Source organism: Balaenoptera borealis, assembly GCF_965194805.1.
Source record: "Balaenoptera borealis genome assembly, chromosome: 2".
Lineage (NCBI taxonomy): Eukaryota > Metazoa > Chordata > Mammalia > Artiodactyla > Balaenopteridae > Balaenoptera > Balaenoptera borealis.
In genome coordinates, this window is record NC_138867.1 from 85702120 (window position 1) to 85729412 (window position 27293).

Sequence of the window (27293 nt, forward strand, 5' to 3'; positions counted from 1 at the left end):
GAGGCCTAGAGTAGATATTTCATTGGCTGATGTTTCCACAGTAAGTAATTACAGGGTCAGAGTAGAAATCTACTTCTGACTCCGAATATTTGCTTTTTGTTTAATTTCTTGCTTCTTCAGAAAGAAATGAGTTCAAAACCATGTATTCGAGTACTGTTAGTCACTTAAATTTTCTAGGATTCAGTTTTCCTGATCCTTGAAATGAGTGTCATATTTATTCTACGTAGCTCTTAGGGTTGTGGTAAGGCTCCAGTGAAAACTACAAAGTGCTGTATGGAGGTACTGTTTTTAAGACCATCATAAAAGTAGGAGACTGTCTTATTAGTATATATTAAGTCAAGTTCATTTAAAATTATATTGTTTGTTATTTGGTGTATTAAAATGACAAATGATATTTAATTTATCCAAGTTAATGTTATTTTGTTCTGTCTTCCAGAACAACTAATATGCTTGATAAACTGATTATGACTAAGTTGGAGCCTTTCTGTAAGACAGTGTCCTTACTCAAAAGCCAATTATAGATGAGCACATATTCTCTTGTTTCCACTGATCTTAGACTTCCTGAACATATTTCAAGAAGGAATCTTGTGTTGGTTTCCTCTTTGTAGTAGGCTGTTGTTTAGTCAGCTTAGATGTATACATGATTGTAGGAATTAATAATATCTGTTAGAGGAAGCATATATATTTTTATAATAAATACTTTGCAAAATATTTTTTGAGGAAAAAGTATTTTAAAGTTCTAACTATTATATTCAGTGAATATTTCTTATGGTCATTCATTCATTCATTTCACAATTATGTACTGAGTGCCTATTAAGTACCAATGTTCTAGGCACTAGGAAATATCAGTGAACAAAATAGAGATTCCAGCTCCTGAGGAGCTTGTTTTTTTTTTTTTTTTTTTAATTTATTTTTGGCTGTGTTGGGTCTTCGTTTCTGTGCGAGGGCTCCCTCTAGTTGCGGCGAGCGGGGGCCACTCTTCATCGCGGTGCGCGGGCCTCTCACTATCGCGGCCTTTCCTATTGCGGAGCACGGGCTCCAGACGCGCAGGCTCAGCAGTTGTGGCTCATGGGCCCAGTTGCTCCGCGGCACGTGGGATCTTCCCAGACCAGGGCTTGAACCCGTGTCCCCTGCATTGGCAGGCAGATTCTCAACCACTGCGCCACCAGGGAAGCCCAAGGAGCTTGTTTTATCAGAGGAAGATGGACATTAAACAATAAATATAATAAATGAGTATATTACATAGTATGCTAGGAGGTGAAAATTACTATGAGGAAAAAAGTAGAGCATAGTAACAGGGAGCCAGAGGCTGAACGTATTCATTCACCTAATTAATGAATATTTATTAAGTACAGCAACAAACAGGATAATATCTAGTTCATACTGTACCAGCAGTACTTAAAGAAATCCAAAATCTAGCTTGAAAAAATCAGCAAAGATAAGTTTGGAAAAGAAGAATAATATAGGATCAATTTCACTACCTTGATTTTTATATTAATCACTCCCTTGAGTTTCTTTATCAATTTATTACCCAAGTGTGCATCCCTAAACTATAGTCTTACACCTTGTTTGCATATTGTCTGTGCCTTTTATGTCTTTTAGCATATAGTTTCTCTCTATATCTATTTCTTCTTTGGAATTCATTTGTTGAAGAACTTAGTTCATTTTAACCTACAGAATTTCCTAGTCTGGATTGGTAATTTCATACTTAGTACTTTGCTATTCATCACATTCCTCTGCCCTCTGACTTCTTGCATATTGGCAGATGGTTCCGAAGGCTTGATGGGTTGGATCCCTTCGCAAACCTATTGGTGGTGGTGGTTTTTTATTAGGAGACACATAATGTTTGGTTTTCTCTCAGTCCCCGCCACCCCCCCCCCGCCTCCCCCCCCACCTCCCCCCACTGCCAGACTTTTTCCCTCTCTGTAACTCTTGTGTTATAATGCTAGCAACCATTCATGCTAATGCCCTGGGACATGGTGATATTCTAATGTTAGTATTTTATTTTCATTTATCAGATGGAATAATTTTATGAAGAGTTGCTGTTCCTCATCTGTTAAGGTAATTACCCAAGGGTACAATTCATATAAGGAAGGCAGTATAGATGCTTACTTACTTTTCTTAATTTACCAGTTTCCAGGATAGTGAATTGATTTCCAATCATCTTCTAGAAACCCACTGTCTTTTTTCCTCTATCTTTATAGACTCATAGTTTTAAATGTATTTTGATGTGTTTCAGTCTGTTGGCATTATCATCTTCTTTTTTTTTTTTATAAATTTATTTATTTAATTTATTTTTGGCTGCATTGGGTCTTCGTTGCTGTGCACAGACTTTCTCTAGTTGCAGTGAGCAGGGGCAACTCTTCGTTGTGGTGTGCGGTCTTCTCATTGTGGTGGCTTCTCTCATTGTGGAGCATGGGCTCTAGGTGTGTGGGCTTCAGTAGTTGTGGCACGTGGGCTCAGTAGTTGTGGCACGCAGGCTCAGTAGTTGTGGTGCATGGGCTTAGTTGCTCCGCGACATGTGGGCTCTTCCTGGACCAGGGCTCGAGCCCGTGTCCCCTGCATTGGCAGGCGGATTCTTAACCACTGGCCACCAGGGAAGCCCGGCATTATCATCTTCTTGAAGCTCAGTTGTCTCATTTTTGACCAGTGGGAGCCTCTTCCATTTGGCATTTTCTGACAGGACTCTACTAGTTTTTGATTGCTTACTTTCTATTGTACTATCTGGCTTGACAAGATTTTCTGGGCTTATCTTATGTATTTCCTATCTAAGTCCTAGAATCAGACTTTTTCTGAGAAATCAAACTGGATTGTTTAGTGGAAAGTTGAATTTCAAGATTGACGTCTGGATGTTAGGGATGCTTATTTATCTTGGGCTGGTCATTGTTTCTAGGCATTTTAATAAAGTTAATTATGTAGGCAGAAATGAGAAACACCCAGAAATATATTATATACCTATCCAAAGATAATATATCTCATGGGTTTATCTTGATATTTTCAAATTAATTTAAGTACTACAGGGTTTTTACTTAACCTTTCCTCAAGGACATAGGGGATGATAGCATTAGAATTGTGCTATAACTTCTAATTTTCTTTATCCTAAATTATACATACAACAGTCTTAGAATGACAGTACTAATATGATGACTATCAATATGATTATGGAACACAGTTATATGTGATTTTTACATATGCTATCCTCATTCCTTGCTCATTTTTTAGTAGTTGAACTATACCTGTAAGGTCTGAGTATATAACAATTACATACTATATTTTTTCCTTTAAACTTAATTCATTTACTTTTGGTTATAAATGTAATTATAAACATAATGCTCACTATCAGTGCTTATGTTGATATTTCTCATTTTGGTTGTCAGAATTCTTTCCCTGGTAGATTCCTAAGGAAGTGCTCATGAGAACATTCCTGAATTCTTGAATGTTGATAATAGTTTGTCTTATGCCCTTTATATTTGAAAGACAGTTTTACTGGATATGAAATGGATTCTGTCATGGAGATTCTCAAATATATTATTCCATTTTCTTCTGGCATAAAGCATTGCCGTCAAAGTCTGATGATAATCTAATTTTATTTTTCTTGTAAAATAAATGTTTTCCTTTTTTAAAAAAAAGCCCAAGATTTTTTTCCTTTTAAAGTTTGGTAATTTTACTAGAGTGTACCTTTGATATAGTAGTTCTCAGTCTAAATTGTTAAGTACACGTGTGCTCTTTTAATATGCAGTTTCAAATCTGTATTTCAGGAAAGTTTTCTTGAATATTAGTTTTAGTATTTGTTCTGTTCTCTTGCTTCGGTTTTTTATTTTAGGGATTCCTGTGGTCTGTATCTTGGATTGGCTTTCCAGGACAACATCTTCAGTATTTTCTCTCTCCAATATTTATCTTTCCTTTTTTTTTTTTTTTAATCTTTCCTTTTTTCTAAGCCATTCTTATCTTTTCTTTTTCAAAAATTTCTAAAGTGTAATTTACATAAAGTAAAATTTACCCATTTTAGTGTACAGTCCTGTGGATTTTAAGCAATGCATAAATCTTGTAAATGTCACCACAATCAAGATATGGAAATAGTTCTAGCACTCCCATCCCCCAAATTCCTCTGTACTCCGTACTCCTTTGTAGTTGAAAATTTCCCCCACACCAATCCCTGGCAACCACTGATTTATCTTCTGTCTCTATAGTTTTGTATTTACAAAAATGTCATATAAATGGAGTCATATGGTATGTCTTTTGAGTCTGAGTTCTTTCACTTAATGAAATACATTTAAGATGCATACATGTTGTTGCATTTATCATAGTTTGTTCTTTTATTGCTAATTGCTGAGTAATGTTCCAGCATGTGGATGTACCAGTACCATAGTTTGCTTCTTCATTCTTTGGTTGAAGACATTTGTGTTGTTTCTGGTTTTAGGTAATTATGTATAAACTTGCTATAATAATTTGTGTATGAGGTTTTTGTGTAATCTAAGTTTTTATTTCACTTGAGTAAATATGCAGGAGTGGAATTGCTGGTTGATATGGTAGTGTATGTTGAGAAAGGCATGTGTAACCAGAAGGAATGAAACTGGTGTGAGGAGAGAGGAAGAACTGAGTAATCTAATGGTGTTAAGTTCTTAGTCTCATTTTTTTCCCTAAGATCCAGATGCTTCTTTGTTTTTCCCATAACTTGGTTGTCCAATTATTCTTTGGATTTCATAAAACAAACGAATGTCATTTGGAAGATATATTTTTGTCCCTTTAGGCAGTTCTAAGTAGATTTCTGACATGTGCAGCCAAAGTAAGACTTGTATTAGGGCAACCCTTTACTGAGCACTTAGGGGGAGCTAACTACTGTGCTAAACCCTTAACATGCATTTTATAATTTATTCACTGGGATTATCCAGCCTTATACATTGGTTGCAATGAAAATTTAACTCATTGTTATGAAAAAAGAGAGAGGAAGTGAAAATAAGAAACCTTATGTGGAATTAATGTGTTTACTAAAGGGTCATAAACATGCTGTCAAGCATTGCCAATGCATTTTTTGTTTTGGAGAAATACACTTTTCATTACAAATGACTTTATTATTTAGTACAGGCATTTTAATGTTGGCAAGTAAAGTACAAGTCTACTTTGCACAAAAGAACAAGCCACATTGCTATGAATTCACACATGCATATGTAGATTACTTCTTTGGTGTATATATTAATATATAAAATATTCATGAACTGAAGCCTTAAAATGAGAAACTTAAAACCATGATGGCTAAAGCACTTTGTTATTTCTGTTAGATCTAACAATATTCAGCTTTCTGGTTTCCTTTGGAACAGATGTTTAAAATACAAATGATCTAAAGAATCTCTAAATATGGGCCATGACCTTTGTTGAATAATTTAAGATATTCTGATATCCTTCCATTTTGGGATTAATGCTCTCTTTTCTTGAATCATTTTGTAAGGACACATATCATAGGTGCTATATGAGTGGTCCAGATGCTATGCGCTGCTGGAGTTGAGAAGAGGGACAGGTCAGTTTCTGAGTTGGAGAATCAGGGAAGGCTTTGCGGAGAAGGTGGTACTAGAATGGGGCCTTGTAAGTTATTTGTTTCCAGAGACCATTGACACTAACAGGAATACCTTTATTAAATTAATATGCTTGTAAGGTACTAAACTATGGTTCAGGTAAAAGATTCACCTTCAAAAAAGTAATTACATTTCTTTTTCACAGTGTTTTGAACATTTAGTTGAAATCAGTAAATCCATATGGCTGGATTCTTGACTAATTATTATAAGAAAATCATGCCCTCTTTGATCCCATCTCCTGCCATTGCACTTGGAAAAGGCAACTTCTAGAAGAAAATTTTTCTATTATCTAATTCATTATGGAATATTATTATTATGTTTAGCCAAAATTCTGTATTGTATCTTTATTTATAGTTGATTGACCTGAGTTCCAGCAAGACAGTTATTTTAATATTTTCATTATCTCCTGGAAAAATAATAGATCATTAAAAATGAACATTGTTTATTCACCAGAGAGCAAAAGAATCAATGTGGTTACTCAGTAAAATATACTTTTAAATTTAAAAATAACTCAAATGGCTTTTTAGAGTAACAAAAGCACACTTCAAAACAGGAAAAATCATCATGACATTTAGAAGCAATAGAAAAAATAATATATAACCTATTTGTAATTGATTACAACAGGACCTCTGACATTTCTATGTACTTGTTCAGGGGCTTGTTCATGAAGCTGTTGCTAAGCAGGGAATGTTGATGATTATTTATGAAACATTCAAGAAAAATAATGGTTCATACTTGGCATAAATTCTGAATTAATCTCTTAAGTACTTGCATGCTATATAGCATTATCAGCCTGATGTGCTGATACACACGGATCACTATAGAAACATGTGAACAGAAGTTTTCTAAATGTTTACAAGATATTGAAAGATTTGATTGCCTTAAGACACCACAGACATTTATTAGCAATATTTGTGTGTGCTTTAGTAAATGTGGTATTATATATATGTGGTACCATGTTAAGTATCACACAAACAAGTTTAATCCACTATGCAAATTGTATTTAGTAATACAGTAGACCACATGCTTTGTCACAACTGTGCAATCATTGGTTGATTCCCTCAATCTTCAGATACATCAGTGGGGCATGTGGTGGACCCAGACTTTGGGCAGGTCAGCCTCTTCCCCTTTACTGAGCATACAATATAAATACCAATTTTTATGTATGCCATGCCAATAAAATGGTTGGTAAACCCAGAAAGCAGCATTTATTGAGCAGCAATTACATGGAAGATATTGGCCTAAGAACTAAAAGTGATTTAAAAACAAACAACCAGACATTTTATGCTTTTAAAAGTGTTTAAAATCTAACATAAGAGGGATATGTAACAAAAAAAAAAATGTTACAAACTCAGATTTGTTACTTCTGTTTAAATGATCTTAACATGTATTCCAAGCCCTCATTTCCATTATGATGGAAAACATTCTTGCCAAATCAAGGTAGCTTCCAGTTTAAATAGTATCTTCTGGATCAATGCAGGCAACTTCAAGGCTCCTTTCCTACTCCTCTTCCCTAGGATGATCTAGGTTCTTGGGTGCTTCCATATATCTTCCTGACATTGGAGGGAGAGAATATGGTCTGAGGTTCCTATCTGTTGTGTTCACTGCTGTAATAACTTGCCATCTGTTCTGTCAGTGTCTGCAAAATGCAGTGATTATTCTGGAAAGCTTATTCTGTGCTGTAAGTCCTCCCTCTTCCCGCCCCAACCCAATCATCATCCTCTTAACCTTCAGGGATGCCATATCTTAATTTTTACCTTATTTCTGTGCCTTACTTGGGCAGGAGAGTCTTCTTGGATTCTCTCCATATCCCACAGAATTCAAGAAAGGGTGATGGAGTGGGCATGAATTTCAAGATATTCCTCTGTCTGGACATGCCCTGCTGTAATTTATACTCAAAAGCAGCAGCTCCATGTTAAGCATCACACTGCTAGGCTGCCTCTCTCCAAAATCCAGACAAGAAGTGGATCTTTTTCTGCCTTCATATTCTCATAAAAGTTTGGTGGTCTCTATAGACTCCGTTTCTCTGGGTTTCAAGCCTTCATTGAGAAAAGGAAGAGCCATGGACAGCAGTTTAACAATTGCATGTAGCTGTTGTTCCCCAAGCTTCTCCAAACTCTCTTTCCCACTCCACACAGGCACATACAAAGGTTCTGGACAATACATAAACATGTTGCTCCTCCCATCCCAATGTAGTTTATAATTTAAACTTGTATTTTTCAAAATTTTTTGATAGAAACTCTTTGTGAGAAATACATTTTCTTATCAACCCCAGATATCACACACTTACCTTACTCTTGTGAATTGCAATGTATCTATTCCATTTCATTAGGGGGGAAAAAAGACAAAAACAAAAATGAACAAAAAAAAGGTAATACTAGTGTAGACTCAGGAAAATGATTTCATGACCTTCTTGTGGGCCTTGACCAGCAGTTTGAAAAGCAATGCTATAAAACTTTACTCTGAGTCACTCTTTGCTCCTGATAAGCAAAGCCAAGCCAGAATTTTAAAATTCTAGTAGACATCATCCCTTTTCAAGTGGCTGAGTCTCACAAACGGAAAGAGCTTTGACCTTCAGACCTACATCTACGCAATGTGCTTAAAAAATCCATTTGAATTATTTGTTTTGGTCTATATCCCATTCGCCACCTTTGGCAATGAATATCTTTGAGTATATGAGCAGAGAACAGTATGAAAAATGAGAGAAAAAAATCTACAGGTTTTATCCTGATACGTATAAATTAGAACAGAGAACCACAGAATTTTGAAACGCTGCAGAAACTTAGAGACATTAATTTTCCCAACCAAGCAGTTCTAAAAGACACTAATAATCAGGAGGATCATCTGGCTTGTCTATAGCCACAGAGCTTGTTAGAGCCAACTCTCAAACCCCTAGCTTGGCTGTCATGTCACCATTCTTTCCATTGAACACTATTCAGCCTCTTCTTAAAGTTAGAAAATTGGTCAAATGAAAGCACATATGAAGTACTAACATGGAGTGGGAACTCATTCTCACCATGTACTTAATAATTGTTAGTTCTTTTTTCTCTTCCTGACCTTCGTGAGTCTGAGGTTGAAGTATTCATTGTGTCTGATGCGGTTCCTAATTTTCTATATTCTCTCTCTTTTCTTTCTTTTCCTTCATACTTAGGGTGCTCTTGAGGGAAGAGTGGAGAATATTGCCTATACTTTCATGGGGTCACTATTAAGCTGTGGTATTAGGGAGCGTAAGACAAATTTTGGAGGATTAAACTGATTGTCACTTTGCTCTTTGGCTTTAGTCAGTAATATAGAACCATCCTCCATTTCAACTCTTCTTAGAGAAAACATATTTCATACACTGACCTAAAGATATCTGGGCAGTTCTGATGATCTACATCAGGGATCAGCAAAAAGAGGTATTTAAAAAAATATGGATCTAAAAACATACCAGCAACCCTTTTAGAAAGTGATTTATCAATATGTGTCAAAGATCTTTGAAATATGTTCCAGTGTTTATCTCAGAGGTTATGTCTAATAACAAAATTCTATATTAGATACAACTTAAATATCAGCAGTGAGATGATTAAGTATAGTAATAACTACATTTTAAAATAAAAAAATTATTATATAAAATACTGTGCAGAATACATTCTTATACAATCCTGAAATATATTGATGATGTGTCCATGATTATGGAGAATGTTTGTGTTTTGAAAGGTTTTATAAAAGACATAAGATTGCATCCTCAGTATGAGATTAACTAAAAACAATTGTATAGAAAAAGATTAGAAGGAAATAAATCAAGATATAATAATGATTATCTCTCGGACATGGCTTACATTTAACCATTTTTCTTTTTCCCTTCTGAGTCTTCAATTATCATGTATTATACATACTCAGAAAAAATAAAAAATTTAAAAGTAAAATATTTCACAAATATGTAATATCATTTTAAAATATTGGAAGCAGGAAAAATCTCAGGTTTTAAGCTTTTAAGGTTTTTAGGTTGTGTTTGATTACAGTGTTCAAAGAAGCTTCATGAGTTGGGATGTTAGCAGTTTTTTGGATGGAATATCCTGAGATGTAACATCAGTGACTCACAGTCACTGTTAGTAATGTGCAATATGAAAAAATGAGACGTTGAATGGAAACACATCTACCTTTAAACAACAGGTGGAGTTATTATTTAACATTTTGAGTGGGCCAGGGTGTTTGTTTATCTCCTGCTGCTGTTTATAATTTAGGACTGTTATTAGATCCAAAATAGAGGAACAAGTTGAAAAAAGAAGAAGAAATGAATAGCTCCTCTACCTCCTCTTTGAGGAAGTTACCTGCGATCAATCCTGCTAGAATGAGCAGCAGCTGCAAATGGGTCTGCCTTCTTGAATTCACTGCGTGTACCCACGGTCCACGCTGCAGTAGTTGAAGCAATCTTCCTTTCAAGATATTGATTTCCTATGGAATTGTAATTTGAAATGATGGATTTACAGTTGGGTTGGGAGCTGGAGGGAAGATGGTTGTGTTTGTGTTGCAGGCATGAATCTTGACAGGCTTTGTCCTCCACACAAACGGCAAAAGGAAAGGAAAGAAATTATTAGAGCTGGGAAAAAGATTAAGGAGGATACTTTAATCATCTTCCAGTTTTACAGGGCAATTTCTAATACTTAGGACAAGGTTTTTTATGAGTTCATCAATTCAATTCAATAGTTGAATTTTTTTTATTGTTCCTAAAGCCAAAGTAGCAAGACTTATTGTTGTGTACTTTGCAATAGAAATGCAGAAAGTGTTTTTTTGTTTTTTTTGGGTTTTTTTGCTAGAGTATTCATTGGTAGTAATTTTCTATTTCTCAGAGGAGGTCTGAAGGCTGACGAAAGGATATATTAATACCTTTGGTCACAGTGCTAACAGTCCTTTCTTCATAGGTCAGATTTCCTAGAGCCCTGGAGCCTTCCATTTAAGAAGGGCCTGATTCTGGATTGTTTCCTTCCATCCTAAGGTATTGGACCTTACTCCCTTCTTCCCACTCTTCCTTCTGTTATCTTCTTTTATGTAATACGAATTTCATGTAATATGGATCTTGTTTTTCTGTAATATGTTATTGCCTTTTTTTGGCCACACTTTGAGGCAAGTTATTCCATCCTTTTTTTCCTCCTTTTTTCATTTGTTTTTCCTTTATGCTCTAATTTTTACTTCAGAAACAATGCAGCCTCATTGGTTTGGGGCTCATTAATCAGACTGGTTATTTGCTTGACATGAATTCATTTCCTGTTATTCTAGATAGGCCCAAAGGTATTAATATATCCTTTTGTTTTCTTAGTTTTCAGAGAATAGTCCGTGAAGCAAAGTAGGTACATGAGATTGTATATGCTTGTGTATTAAAGTATGTGATATTAAAAACATTAAGTTGATACAGCAATTAATGAGTACTTATCATCAATGAGTACAATATTCTTCATAAATAAATTTTATAACAACAAAAATTTGACTTTATTATCAGAGTATATTTTTAAACCATTTTCTACAGAAAATTTTCATTAAAAAGCACTCATTTATCTACCTACAGCAAGTATAATGAACCAAATTAAATCACTTGCAGGTGATGGAACATCATCCATATATACTGTATAATAGGTACTGTTACTAGTTTTGGGGACCATTGGGTCATTATCTCCTTAGACTAAATGACCACTGAGATTCTGTGTAATTTCATTTGACTTATACATATAGTGATTTTTGATATCACATTATATATATATATATTTGTCTTTAATCAGCTGACTTTTCTGTGTCTTAAACATGTGCTTTTCTTCTCTAAATTTGTGCTTTTAATCTACTGTGGACTAGAAAAATCATATCTATACTTAACAGAATTCTATCTGAAGTTGGAATAAGTAGTTACTGGGTGATATTTAAAAACACAGAGTTTGTACACAGCTTTTGACCTCTAGTTTTGCTTCCTCGAGCTCTTTAAGAAAACACTTCATTTCCTGATTCTTACTAGGATTACAGAGATTTGAAGTTGTTGGGGAAGTGCGATGTTGAAGTATTTGACTATTTCTAAGCAATGCCCATATTAATAGTAGGTCAACTATCAAAATATTGAGGATTGAATGCATCCTATATTCAAGCATTTGATACATGATAGTCACAGAGTGTGTGTGTGTGTGTGTGTGTGTGTGTGTGTATGTGTGTGTGTGTGTGAGAGAGAGAGAGAGAGAAAGAAACCATCTTCCTAGGAAAGAATTGGCCAAAAGAGGTGGCTTAAAACTTGATTGGTACCCATTTCTAGCACATTTCACTAACCTGAATCACAATTTTCAGCACTATTGTCAGGCAAACAGCAATCTCACCTTCATCTTTGTTTTGTTTAGGGCACATCCCCTACCTTTCTTTTATTTAGAGAATATATTTAGTTTGGAAGAGGTACTAGGTTGTGTATATGTGGATGAAGGTAAGGTGAAATAAAGCATAAAAACATCTAGTTGGAGCTGTGATTCTTCTGATTCCAGTATTCAATTAAATTTCTAGAACACTAAAAAAATTATTTGGCAGATGCTTGCTGATGATAACCTGTTATCATGGCAATATCTTATTATTGAATAATTAAAACCACACTTTCAAGTAGAGTAACCCTTCCAATTGGGGCATAAACACATACTGCAATTCAAGTGCCCGTTTTAGACTTCAGTCAGTAAAACCTTAATTAATTAGAAGTCAGTACATTAGGAACATAAATCAGATAGATTTCAATAGTAAAATAATTTTTACTCTATAATGATAAAATAAAATAGCCTAATATTTAAAAAATATTGTTTGATAACAAGTCAATATTTTTTTAAAAAATGCTTTCTAGGAAAGTCTCAGGTAGCCAGGGTTTATCCTTCCATTTCTGGTAGAGTATTGTTGTTGTTTTTTTTTTTTTAATAAATTTATTTATTTTATTTATTTATTTTTGGCTGCTTTGGGTCTTCGTTGCTGCTCTTGTGAGCTTTCTCTACTTGCGGCGAGCGGGGGCCACTCTTCGTTGCTGTGCATGGGCTTCTCACTGTGGTAGCTTCTCTTGTTGCAGAGCACGGGCTCTAGGCACACGGGCTTCAGTAGTCGCAGCACACAAGCTCGGTAGTTGTGGCGCGCGGGCTCTAGAGTGCAGGCTCAGTAGTTGTGGCGCGTGGGCTCTGTTGCTCCGTGGCACGTGGGATCTTCCCGGACCAGGGATCGAACCCGTGTCCCCTGCACTGGCAGGCGAATTCTCAACCCGTGCGCCACCAGGGAAGCCCGAGTATTGTTAATTGAATGTTTTTTGTAACAGTAATATTAAGGGAGAAATCTTTCCTCCTTCAGGACAGTAGGCCAGTGTGTATCCATTAAATTCTTACAAATCAAATTCTGATTAGACATACTTATAAAAATGTGTCTGATACGCATTTTTTATATAAATAGAAGGATTTTTATATGATTCTTTTTCATGCTTGTACATTATTAATGGGAAATCAATGTCACTTGAAAAACCATTTTACTTAGACCATCACATTTGTTTTAACAAAGTAAGTAGATTCTATTTGGTGTTCAGTGAAACAGGCTGTTCTGTTGCTGGATATTTATTATAAATATGTGCCATTTCACACTCATCTTTGTTTAGACAAACATGCATTTCTGACATTTATCTATTTTATTTACTGGTCAGTGCTATTTATATTGGTAGGCAATGCAATTTCCTATTTAACTTTGGTATGAACACTATGCAAATATAGTTTTGAGCTTGGCCCCCTGTTTACACATTCTGTCATGTGTCCAAGAAAACCTTTTCTAGAAAAAGTATTTCAAGGGAGTGAGACCTTTGGCGATCCTAACCCTAAAGCAGACTTAAATTAGATTTTTAAAAACTGTTAGCCTGCATAAATTCCTAAGGATACCTCTTGGTAGGTGGTATAATTGAGATGCTGGGGAGTATGGAGGGAGTAGCAGGACTGTTATTGCTAACACTTGGATCTAATCTCTTAGCTTATAAATATTGAAAATGTGTTAACATGTATTGATGTTTGGTTGTGAACTCAGGGGCAGTGAAATACATAAAGAAGGCACTGAATACATAATAAGTGAAGGAGCCACAACTCTGATGTTACACTGATGATGTAGTTTCATATAGATTTTTTTTTTACGTGGACAGTGTTCTTTTTTGTTAGATTTTGGAAAGGAACTGTGAAATCTTCTAGTGCACAGCTTTGTTAAACTTCAACAGTTTACAGAAAAATCTCATAGCAAGCTTCTCAGTGAGTGTGGCATACTAGGGATTCTAGAGATCAAAGTTTAGTCCTGTCACCTGTGTTGTTTCCCAACTTAACACTAGGAATCCATTTTGGACATTGATTTCAATGAACTATTAGATGAATGTCATTTAAAATGATTGATTTAAATGATTGATTTAAAATGATTGATCTAAAACTGGATGAGGTACCCTCCCCCCCTCCCCAGTCAAATGCTCTGTCTTGTATACAGAGTAAAAGATGTATGAAAAGAATAATATACTTTGAGAAGTTGAAATCTTTGAAGTGGTAGGCTTTGGTATAAAATAAGGAGTCATCTTTCTTTGAACTAGGGGTAATGTGAAAGTATAAGGGAAGTGATATTCTAGTGAGCAAAAATAATTAAGAATATATATTTGCCAATGAAAAACTTACATTTTTTTCTGACACCCTTTTTTTAGGTTGGCTGAGGGGAAAAACTATTAGATCAAGCTTTTGGTGATGGAGTAAAGAGTTTTGACCAAGGTTTTGTCTTCCTATCATTGAAAAGAGTTCTCTGAGTATGAGTTTCTAAAAATGTGAGTAATCAGAAATTTGGAAAAGAAAAGAAAAGGCTAGTCTTGCAGGATGTCAGGAAAGGGCATGAGCAAGCATTAAACAGAAAGAATTCACACAAAAAATACCCCTAATGGGATGAATACCCAGCTTGTCACAAAAATGCTTAATGATGGAGTGAAGATAAATTTGTTCAGTTTCTCATATGTTGAATATTCATCATATAGTCTATGCAGCTGTATCTTAGAATGCCATTTCCTCTTTTTTTTTTTTTTTTTTGCATAAAGCAGATTACTCTCCTAGTTTATTCTTAGGAGCTGCATTGTGCACCTTACATGCTTAAGTGAACTATTGTAAGACAGTACTTTAAATGCTGTTTTGTTATTCTCAGTCCTTATTTTCTTACTGTGTGATCACATTTATGGTACATAGGTAATTTTTTTTTTTGAAAAAGGGAAACGATTTTATGAAAATGGGCATTTCCCTATTTGGTACTCAAGCATTCTGATTGATATTTATTTAGTGTTAAATAAAACTAGTGCTATATTTAAAGCATATATACATATACATATATGTTGAGGTATAAACATTGTTCTTGATTATTTATTAGTAAGGGAAGTGATCTTAATTAAGTGATCTTAATTCTCTGGTAAGTTTCACAGGTTAATGCCAAATCTAATCATATCTTCTTAGACTCAACATGTGTGATTCAAATTTTACAAAGCTCTAACTTGGAAGTAATATTTATAATATCTTATTGGAGTTTATAATCCTACGTCTCAAACTAAACAACCATTTTAAACTTTTAAAGTAATTCTTAAAATAAAATATATGTAAGACCTTATTCCAAAAGTGAATTTAAGATGAAACCCACAAAGCTTAAGTGTCAGGGCCCTCGCTTGCATAGGTCACTTTCAATCTCAGCGTGTTCTACTTTCAGGATGTGGAGAAGAAGCACAGATCATGTTGTAGGTGGTGGTCCTGGGACTGTGGGTGGTTCTGGGTCATCAGCATCTGCATGTCTACCCACGTCCCTGGTGAAAACCTGACCCTGGTAGATCTCATTGTTCATGTGGATCCTACCTTTGACTCCTAAGGAGAAAATCTGAACAAATGCTATTCTCTCCCTCAGAGAGAATGAACCTAAAAATATAGGGAAAAAGTATTACAGAGGTATTATAAAAGTGGTAATTAATAATAATGGTAAAAGTGCTGGGTTGTTTTCCTAGATTTTATTATGTTCATGGTATTTGTCAGCTTTTTAAGACTTTTTAATTTGTTATGAATCCTTTCCTTATTCTAAATATATACTCACTTTCAAATCTACTTTTGTATGCAGAATTTTATATTACTTTCTAAAAAATAGGTCCTCAGGCTATACAAAACCTGGATTCACCCTCTGCCTGGTACATAGCAGCTATTTAGTACATGTTTATTTTATTCTCCTCTAGATCCATTAAATTCCCATTGACTATATAAGTAATAGTGACTTTATCTACTAATATTTGTCACACGCAAATACATCATTTCTGTCAGTTATTTTCACTTACTTATCCTGCCATTTGTTCTGGGTTGAATGATGACCTCCAAAAAGATAAGTCCACACATCCTGAAACTTGTGAAGTTTCCGAATCTTATTTGGAAAATGGGTTTTTACAACTATAATTAAATTGAGAATCTTGAGGTAAGGAGGTCATCCTCAGTTTTCCAGGTAGGTCCTAAATCCAATGACAAGGGACACACAGAGAAGACTGAGAAAAGCAGAGGAGGCAATGTGACCTTGGAGGCAGACTGTGGGGGACAGACCATGGAGGAGGAATGATAGGTACACATGTCAGGGAATGCCAGTAGCCACCAAAAGTTGGAAGAGGCAAAGAATACAGTCTTCCCTAGAGCCTTCAGAAAGAGAGTGGCGATGCTGACACTTTGATTTTGGACTTTTAGCCCCCAGAACTGTGAGAGAATACACTTCTGGTGTTTAAAGTTATCCAGTTTGTGGTCATTTGTCACAGCAGCAAGCAGAAAACTAATACACTCTCATTTTATCACAAACTTTTCTTATGTTATCAGCAATGCACATTCTATAGTAGCAAAAACAAATGACCAGAAATTAGGGGAAAGAGGTGGCAGTGGGGGCTAAGAGGGAGAAACTGAAGAAAAAAAAAAGGAAGACAAAGCAAAATCAGAAATTTATGCAGTTGTCTCTCAGCATTCAAGAGGAATTAGTTCTATGACCTCCGCGGATACCAAAATCTGCCGATGCTCAAGTTCCTTATATAAAATGGTGATACTTTTTTTAACTTAAGCTATCTAGAGATGATACTTTAAATCACCTCTAGATAACTTAATACAATGTAAATAGTTGTAAATACAGTGTAAATGCTAATTCAAGTCTTGCTTTCTGAATTTTTTTCTTTAATATTTTTCATCTGCAGTTGGTTGAATCTGCAGTTGTTGGAATCCAAGGATGCGGAATCCAAGGGTAATGGAGGGTGGACTGTATTCATGAAACAGACAATTCAGGCACATGTTTTTTCCCTCTTCCTGTAGCATTCTTTCTGGTATTGCCATTTATCATTTTCTATCTGTTTGGGGGGATGGTTAAAGGATAGAGTTTATTAACCCTTTGGTTGTGGATTAGAAAATAGGCAAGGATCACAATGGCAGTTCTGGTACCAAAGTCACGTGAGAAATTAAGAAGAGGTAGTTAAAATCTTTTGAAACTCTTCAGCTCCACCAGAAGGTAAACTATGTTTTTGCCATATGAATAATCACCTAAAATCCATATTTTTCTTACATACGGGCTTAAAAGTGTATCATTACAATAGGAGATTGTGAATTTTCTTATTTGTCCTGGGTGCAATCTATTAACACTACCATTTACCTGAGTACATAAAGATCTTTTTGTTGTTGTTGTTCTTTAACAACATATTTTTAAAAAATATTCACTTAAGCAAACTAACTAGAATATGTTTTTGCTTCTTTAGTTGTACAAAAGTTTTAATGTAAATATACATAAGATGTAAATACTCATAAACTAATAGATGAATGAGGTTTTTTTTCATTAAATAGGGACAGTGATCTAAACTTAAGAATTAAAGTTATGTGACTGTTAGAAAAAAGGTATCAGTCATGTAAATGCACCTTAGGAAATATACTGAACTAACATACATAGAAAGATTATTTCAGTTTCAGCCCAGAAAGTAATTCAACTATTTATATTTAACAATAGCTTCCTATTTTGATGTTTTTGTATATTGAATTCTCATATTTCATCTTTGGAAGGTATAGTCATTTTTCTTAAAAATTGATGAGAAAGTCATGAATTGTATCCATTGAAAATCAGACTCATTGTTCTTTGCCAGAACAGAGATTATGTTCAGTGTTATATTTTAAAAATCAGATTAAATGAAAAGGACGGCTTTCTCTATCTTATTTTGTGTTAGAGGACATTTTTTCTAAGAGGAATTTAATGTATTTTATCAATATTTGCCCAAATTCTGTTGATAGTCTCTGTCCTTTAGAAAGACAGGTAGGAGATAAGGGGTTCTCTTCCTTTAATCTCCCCTTTTGCCCCATCCCAGTCTATCCTCTGAATTCCAATCTGTTTATAAATTATATAAATTGCTTCTTGTTGTCTTCAAAGTGAGTGTGAGTTGTATAACTCATAAACAAATCCTTTTTAGTTAAATGACTTTATATCCTGCCTCTTCCTCCCTTCTCTATCCTCTGTCATATTATATTCTAATTATACTGAACTGTTAAGCCGTACTATTCTACATCTCTGTACATTTTTACAAGTATGGAAGGGTTCTAAGTAAGATGAAAACATAATGTAATTTGTCTGGAAAACTGTTGGGGTGGGCACTTTTCCTGTGCATTGAGAGAACTTTTAGAAGAACTCATTCTGAGGGAAAAAGAAGGATGAGTATGTTGTAAAAAGTGCACCTTGGCCACAGAAGGACAAAGCCAATCTCAGGTTCAACATGTTGTCCATCACTTGTTCAGCTTCCTGTTGGGCACATGTCTAAATCCTGTGGAGACTGAGTAGGAGAGAGATGTAAAAAAACATCATAAAGCACAGTTTCCCTAAAATCTGTGTAAAACATTAGGACTCCAGGATCATTGCTTTGTCAGTCTTTTCCCTGAATGGAACAAAACAGAACTCCTACTGTGATTTGCCATAGAATTCCCTAAAGCTTTGATTATATGAAGGTCCAGTGGTGGCCCCTAGGGAACTGTGGTTCCCTGTGGTTTGATACTCTCTGCGTCTCTTGATGCCAAAGAGATGTAACTATGAGTATACTTTTTCGTAAGTCTGTATAAGACACTTCGTGGGATCTCAGAAATACCTAGCTGTGGTGTTGATGTTGGACATTGTACGAATTGGACACTCTGAATTAATAGATGGAGAAAAGCTACTAGGAAATTGGGACTCTTACTATAAATGTGACCTTGTATCAGTCAAGACACAAGGAATCAGAGCATAAGCGAAAACAGTAAGATTAAATTTCAGCGTATCAATTTTATAAAGCAGTTTAGGTTATGGTGATTTAACAGAACACAGGAAAGCAAGAAAATGTGTCACACTTACACCAAATTAAGGATGTTGAGTTGTGTTACTAATGTATGCAACTTTAATTTTTTTTAACATTCTCTGCCAAAATAAACTTTATTCCCTATAACTTCCCTATAACTTATATATATATATATATATATAAATAATAGTTTATTACAGTTAATTCCACTGTTTTGGCTGCAATAAAATCGATTTTGAAAAGAATGAAAAAAAAGAGAAGACAAAATCCACATTAATATTTTGAACAGGGAAAATATAATGATTATTAAGTAGGTAAAAGGGATAAAAGAAAATTTGAAGGTGTAATAGAGGTAGCAACTGCAGAAGATAGCTACCATCTCTATGATTGTAAGTAAGTGAATCAGGAAGGAATTTAGGAATTTAGAGAAAGACCTCCATAAGGCTGAGATTATGACCTCAGACTGGAGAGCATGACTGTCCACAACAATACACTGTACGCTACTGGGGTGAAGAACTCTGGGGCCTCCTCACAGAACCCTGAGACTGGCCTGGAGGTGGTAAATGCTTCAGAGAAGGCCGTGGGGAACACTGTGCCTCCATGTTACCTCAATCTTCTCTCTGCCAGTTGTAAACAGAAAACAAAAATGCAGAACACTCAGTTGCCGCTTCTTATTCCAGAGTTGCAGGCCTCTAAGCACCCCTTTTTGACCAGCTGGCAAAAGAGAACCATTGTAAAGTCCTGGATTCAGTACCTTAAAGTAGAGAAGGAAGGGTGGGTTTGGAGCTAAGAGGCGATAGATTAATAATTGGCACACACTCATTTGTCCCCCACACCTTTAACCCAGGTCAATCCCAAATTCTACAGTTTCATAGGTTCACCTTCCTTATAATATCCGAACCCATGTTTTAAAACTCCAGTTTCGGGCTTCCCTGGTGGCACAGTGGTTGAGAGTCTGCCTGCCAATGCAGGGCACACAGGTTCGAGCCCTGGTCTGGGAAGATCCCACATGCCGCGGAGCAACTAGACCCGTGAGCCACAACTACTGAGCCTGCGCGTCTGGAGCCTGTGCTCCGCAACAAGAGAGGCCGCGATAGTGAGAGGCCCGCGCACCGCGATGAAAAGTGGCCCCTACTTGCCGCAACTAGAGAAAGCCCTCGCACAGAAACGAAGACCCAACACAGCCATAAATAAATAAATAAATAAATAAATGAATAAATAAAATTAAAAAAAAAAAAGCAATAGGCTTCTATTTTAAAACTCCAGTTTCCTCCCCAGGTACTTCAGACAATTCCTTTGGAGAGTTTATTATTTTCCCTGTTACTAGTCTACTGAACTGTTGCTTTGGTTCTCTACAGAGATCACCTTAGGTAATTTTATATCCGTCGTCTGTGTTTCTACAGCTTTCTCTGGACCGCTTCTCTTCCAAAACAGAGACATTTCCTTCCTAAGGCACAGTTTACTCAAGACTGTTGTATTTGTCAGACTTCACTGGAGACTTGGGTCTTTGAGGGGGCCCAAGAAATAGTACCTTATTCCCTACCCAAGTTCTAAACAAACTGAGAGATGAGACAAAGGAGTCTCAGATGGAAGCAATAATAAAGGTTAAGGTGGAGGACATGGGCCTGTTAACAGAACCCTAGAGTTAAGCAGAATGTCCCACCTAGTCACAGATAAAATTAAATCAGGCCTGGTCCCCCACCCCCATAGGAGCCTAACCACATCAAACTTTGGTCCTGAAGAAGTTCGTCAGTGGAGAAGGAGGAGCGACGCTAAGCATTCTGGTTTATTCTGTGCAAATTTAATGATTTCAGAGAAGTTACTCTATCTGTGTCTATGAGTAGAGACACAGCAAAAGGCCAGAAGTGTCATGCCGTTTGATCTCCCACATCACAGAAGAAAATGTAAGGAGTAGGGAGAAAACATTCTCACCTTATTATATAGGTGACACTAGGTCCTAACTTATAACTTAGTATGAGATAGGACTGTATCAGATCCATTAACTACTGCCTTCAGAGGGTTGCCCATTGGTCACCTCATTTCAGTCTGTTCTGCTGCCGTGTTGCATCAGATGGATTTAGCTGTTTCATATGCCCCTGCCCAGTTGCCCCACCATGTTCCAGGGCCTCCAAGTGAGGTTGACAGCTAAGACAAAGGAGACAAACAAAAAATCAGTTGACGTAACACTATTATTATTTTTTTCTCAAAAGTTTATTTTGGGCAAAAAAAATTTATTGGTTTCAAAAGTAAAATCAAGAGCACATTCTCTTTTTATGACTGGGTCATTCAGAGAGAACTAGTAAAGTAAAAGAAAATTTTTTTTCTCCTTCCCTTCCTCACCACATATACCCTTAGACCTAAAAAGGGAGAATAGAGACTAGGAAGGGCAAAACTTTCATCACTCCACATGCAGGTGATAGGAGGGAAGAAGCCATTGCCCTGGCAAGAGAGTAGCGTGGTCGTTGGGAAGGAAGCAGTTCCATCATTAGGTTTCACCAGGAACAACATCCACAGAATAGAAGTGAGTCCATATTTTGTTATCTCATGCTGCCCGGAGAGAGGACCAGAGCAGGTATCATTTTGTGATTCTAACTGGACATAATTAGGGCTCTTTTTGAGAGAGGCTAGGGCTCGTTTTTCAAGGGCTAGGAGATTCAGGTACAAAATAAACTAATCATCTCAAATCAAATCACTAGCCAAATCATACCATAATAAATAATAAAAAAGCATTTGTGCTTAAATTCAGGCTACTATATTATTGAAATGTTGCTTTATCTTTTTTATAAATTAGGGTCTACAGTCATCAACTGATTTAGAGGAAAGTGTCTTGAAAAAAAGAAAAATAGGTAAATGTTTGGAGACTTTGGAGTCAAAGGTACATTTTTCAGGGAACGCTACCAAATACTCTCAGGAAGAACTTACTTCATTATCATCCTATTATATATCTCTTCATTCTTATTAAATTGGACATACCAGAATATAATTTTGCTCAATCTTTACACAACCAGAAGCCCATAAAGCCAAAGAATATTATCGTCAAAGATAACATTAGGACTCCAGTAACTTGGATTCATAAAACTTCATTGGATTTTGTTTTTAATTTTCTTTCTCTTTTAAAGGCTCAGAGAACTCATATCCTTTCAAGATTCTAGTGTCTTTCCTGCCCATACACACTCACTCTCATCTCTGTAGACAGTAGGCTTCTAAAAACACATGTGGAAGTCAGTAGACGATCAATTCCAATCCAATCTTCATTGAGAGAAAGTTCTGGAGGGCTCTTATACATGGGCTTGGTTTTGTCTTGTTTCTAATTACTCAGATAAGATGTCACTTCTTTCAAAAAGACTTTCCCTGCCATCTCACTCAAGCTCTATGTAAGTTTGGCCATAATCTCCTCTGGATATTTTGCATGTGCTTCTGTTCTCGCAGTTGTAGACTGCTTCCGTATTAAGAGTTTCTTGTGAGTGCTGGGTATTCTAAGTGCCTAAAACAGTGCCTGGTGCATATTAGGTACTTAATAAATTGTTAAGTGAATGAATGCCCTGAACGTTACTTTAAGGCCAGGACTGTTTCTTCAAACATTACCCAAATTAGGAAGTAGACATTTCCCCTTTTCAGTACTCATTATCTGCATTAACTCTTAACACCTTTCAGATATTCCTACCTTGATTTTGTCTTCTCAGTAGGCAGCTCTATCCTGGAGCTATTTTTTCCCCTCTTTCCATCTCCCTATCATTCTAAATTTAATTTTTTAGTGCCCTAATCAATAGAATCTTGCTAAATGAATGACTGTTTATCTGATATACTTGTTTATATTGTTATATTAATGGCTAGAAATGGCTAAAATATGTTCTACTACTATTTAAATATTATCAGACTGTGAAATTTCACTAGAAATTAAGTCCCTGAACTCAAAGATCTGCTCTATTATGGTGAGATTTTAGTCCCTGTGGCAGGCTTGCAGATCAGATTTTTGATGAGGGGGCATTTTTCAGGTGTCCTCCCAAATCACATTCCCTAACTTCCTATAGTTTCATTCCTTCCAAAATTGCCTCCAAATAAGTAAATTGCTTTGGGTTCTTAGAGTACTCCAAGAGAGCTGATGGCTCTCTGAGGAGAGGGCCAGATGCTTCATTTTTGTCTCCTAACTCACTTCACTACCCCCATCTACACATGACAATCCTCACATTTATCATGGAATATCACTGAACAGGAAAAGATCAATGTTAATGGTTGCTGGGAAAGCTGGTCCAAAGCAATCAACAAGAAAGATCTGCTCTTTATGTTCCTTTTTGTTTTGCAATATAATAACCCATCAAAAAAATCAAACTAAAGTGAGGAAAGAATCTTGGCATACTAACATTATAAGCTGAGATCTACTGGTTTGTTGCAGAATTCATCTTTGTGCACTGAAAGAAGTAATCGGTCCAGGAGAACCGTAGGGACCTGAAGCAGTTATTAACAATAGTACAGTTAACTAACTTATTAGTTAGTGTGTGTGTGTGTGTGTGTGTGTGTGTGTGTGTGTGTATTTTCTAGAGTCCAAATTTTTATCTATTAAACCTTGATTAAATTTAACAAATCAAACATAATCTTTTAACACTTGACCTGAGTGAATGGAAGAGGACTTCGACAGTATCAGATAAATAGGGAATGAGAATGACCACCCAGGGTTGTAAGTATCTCTGTAGGCAGATCTCACCATTGGGGTCTCCTGTCCCTCAGTTAGTGCATCACTCTGGTGAGGACCAAAGTGAACTTCCACGTCCTGTTATGCTTGAGATCCCACTGGTCAGACCTCTTCCTCCTCAGTATATTGTTTTGTCCTCAGTTTCCCTGTTTTTATCCAGATTCCAACAATCAGGTTTTTGAAAAACTTTTTGAGTAGTTGACTGTATTCTTTCTGTTTTAATGACATATAAACTTTTCCCTTTTGGAAATTGCCTGACTCAGGCTTATCATTCTACACATGAGACAGCTGGAGAAGTTAGGCAACTTGCTGTTTACCTAGTTTGCTAAGACTGGAAAGCCAGGTCAGGACTTTTGTCTGCCTCTTGGTCCATTTATCCTTCCTTTACATCATGCATTTTCTGACTAAAACCTAGAGTAAGTGGCTCCTTTGGTATCTGAGAATGCAAAAATGGCTGAAGTGCTCTTGGAAGTCGTTTGAGCTTATTTCCCTGGCAAAGAGAAAAATGAAGCTAAGTCTCATTGCTTATTTTTAAGTATTTACTAAATGGATTCTTGGTTGTTGGCACTGAAAAATATAAAACCATAATGAAGACCATACCACACAACATGGCATATTATATATTTATTTGAAAAAGCAAACAATGAAGTTGTTTACAAAGCACATTATAACTGTATTTGCTTAGATGCAATTTGGAAGTGATGTTAAAATTGAGAGCATTTAAAAGTTTTTTCAACAAATATTAAACAGGAACCTACCAAGTGTCAGACACGTATTAAGTGCTTAGGCTGCAATAATAGTGTGCACATGACTCCTGCCTTCATTGAGCTTACTGTCTAGTGGGGGATATAGATAAGTAAGTGGGTAAGTAAGATATAGTGCGAAAATGAGCATCTGAGGTGAAATACAAGGCATGGAGTATTTAGCAAAGGCATCTTAGCTTATCTAGACATGGGTTTTCTGAGAAGTTTTGCCAGTAGAAGTGACATTTAAACTGAGAAGTCAAGAGAGAAGAGTAGTTAACCCAGTAAAAATAGGAGTTGGGTGAGGATGGACAAATGTTGCAGGTAGAGGGAGCAGCAAGTGGGAAGGCTCCAAATTAAAAGAGGAAATAATTTTTCAGGGACTGCGAGAAGTTCAGAGTTGTTGAAGTATGCCTCCTACGAACTTTTCTGTGGTTATTCCAGTGATAAACATACAAAGTTATTTTTCTCAAATAAGTACTTTTTCTGGACTTGGACATTTATGAAACAAGTTTTGTTCCTTTTTGTTTTTTGAAGAAGGGGCAGGATACTAATCTCCATACATACTGGTTTGTTTGTTTGTTTCTTATCTCCACCCCATGTATGTTAATATGTGTGGGAGTATTGCCCCTAGGAGGAGATACCATGTTTTCACATGAATCTGTAAATCATGAAAAATGGATGTCTTCTTTTGCCTGCATTGTGACTGTTGTCACTTGTAGCTTAGAACGCAGGCATTATGCTCAAAAGCCTTGTGTGACTTGTCATATATGATTGTTAATGTGTTTCCAACTCCTGGCTCTCTTAAACTTTATTGTATATACCTTATACCTTTATTATTTATGTAGAGCACCTCAAAATCCTACTTTAAAGCATGGAAGTTTCTGAGAATTCTGCCACACTGGACAATTTAATTGACAACTGAGAGAAAAAAAAAGGACACGTAGGAAATGATTATAACTAACTTATGTCTATTCAAAGCAAACTGGTGGTAAGAAATTGTCCTGTTTACATTTCCCTGCCCTGAAACATCTTGCTCCCTTCCAGAACAGCTGATGCTTATATATTAGGTCATTCAATATTAAAGTGATTATGAAGATTCCTAATGTACAAATATGTTCTAATGATATATCATAATTATTAGCCACTATAATGATCATTATTAACAATATTAATAGCTAGCATTTGCGTCATGTTACTGTGTATCAGATACTGTGCCAAGTGTTTCATGTTCATTATTTCATTTAATCTTCATAACACTTTTATGAAGCAGGCCTTGACGTTTTCTCTATCTTACAGTTAAAGAAATTGAGGCATGGAGAGGTTATGTACTTTGCCCAAAGTCACAGAACAACTATATGGGGAGAAGGGATTTGAATGTAGGCTGTCTGACTTCCAAGCTCACTTGTGTACCAGATAAGACTCTATCGCTGAAGATAGGGGCATCATAAAACTCTGCAAAAAGAGCAAGCTAGCAGCATGCCCAAGAAACCAGTAGAGTATGACATTAATTTAAAGGATATTTTTTTTGGCGTGATGGACTGTCTTCTTATGGGTATTTTCAGGAATATTTATTAGGTTAAAATTAACTTGCAGTTCTTGTGGATGCTAATAAGCTACCCTGTTTACCTTTAAGCTGAACTTTACAAATGGTATTGTACCTTTATAACCTTGACATTTATTAGGGTTTGAAAAGTGCTGTTCTCTCTTTGAGAAAAGAGAGTACATCTACTCCTAGTTTGTTGAAAAAAATCAATGTTATATGTGCAATTGTTTCAGTGGTTATTTATGGTATACCAAGCACTTTTGCATTATTTTATTTTATTCTTAAAGCTTTCCTAGAGAGATAGGGTGGGTATTAACTGCCTCCAGTGTATGAATAAGGAATCCAATTCTCAGTGAGTGATGGTTGAACCAGAACTAGAACATGGAACTCTGTAATCTTCCCTATATGCTGCTTCTCTGCATACAATTCGGAAGAAGAATAGGTTGAGGAAATTTCATAAGGAATAATATATAAGGAGATAAACTAGAATGTGACACTGTCCCTTGATTTCTTAACATTACCAAATATGACTTGGTTGATAAGCTCACTACAGATAATGAAATTCCTGATTATTGCAACTCATAAATATAGCACATGGCTTTTTTGCTGGCCCCTACTTTTGAGTCCATGTGAGATGGGGGTGCTTCATGGACTTCAGTTCTCCCCTTAATCTACACTGATACCACCATGGAGGGAGGACAGATGTTAGTAGAGAGTGGCTTTATAAACTCTCAGGAAAACTTGGGAAACTACTTCATTTTTTTAATAGAGGAAATCCTTTGAGTGTCTTGGCAAGGATTTAAAAGAATTTGTTCTTTTAGTAGAGCTAAGATAATTTTTTCAAAAATCCATTGTAATTAGGACAAAAATCCATTCCACTGGCTTGTCAACATACTCAAATTCTTGCTAAAATCTGTATTCAAATCATCTGTTCTGTGTTTTAGAAAATTTAGCTCTTGGCCAAAATTTTCCATATTTAATGATAAAATAAGAATGAGGCAAGTGGCAGAATGATTGAGTTGAAAGTATAGATTTTGGTAAATAATGGACAAAAACTAGAATCAAAGACATATTGAAGGAGATCTTGGTAATAGCACCAAGTCACCAGCAACGTTAGCCTAAGACAAATGTCGAAGTAGGAAGTGTGCATAGAGATATGAGGGCAAGTAGGGTCAAATAAAAAAGGCGAAAATATTAGCCAATCAGATGTCAACTTGATAGTATCTTTTTTATTAAAATAGTATTAACAGTAATTTTACAGTGATCACACATTAGGGGAACTTTGTGATCTTCAAATGTTGTGGTAAGAAGGAATTTCCTTCAATTGAAGAAATACTTCGTTGTCAGGCAACTCCTTGCAGTCAGACTCCTGGGGAGCAAAATTGCTCATTGTCTTGGCCAAAATATCTAGCCTAATGCAGACCAG

General features: G+C 35.9%; 1 pseudogene across 1 annotated transcript in view; it reads left to right on the top strand.

The window, feature by feature from the left end:
• Window positions 1-27293, top strand: part of LOC309622467 (acyl-protein thioesterase 1 pseudogene) — a 711313-nt pseudogene that overhangs the window by 85628 nt on the left and 598392 nt on the right. The window lies entirely within an intron of this gene.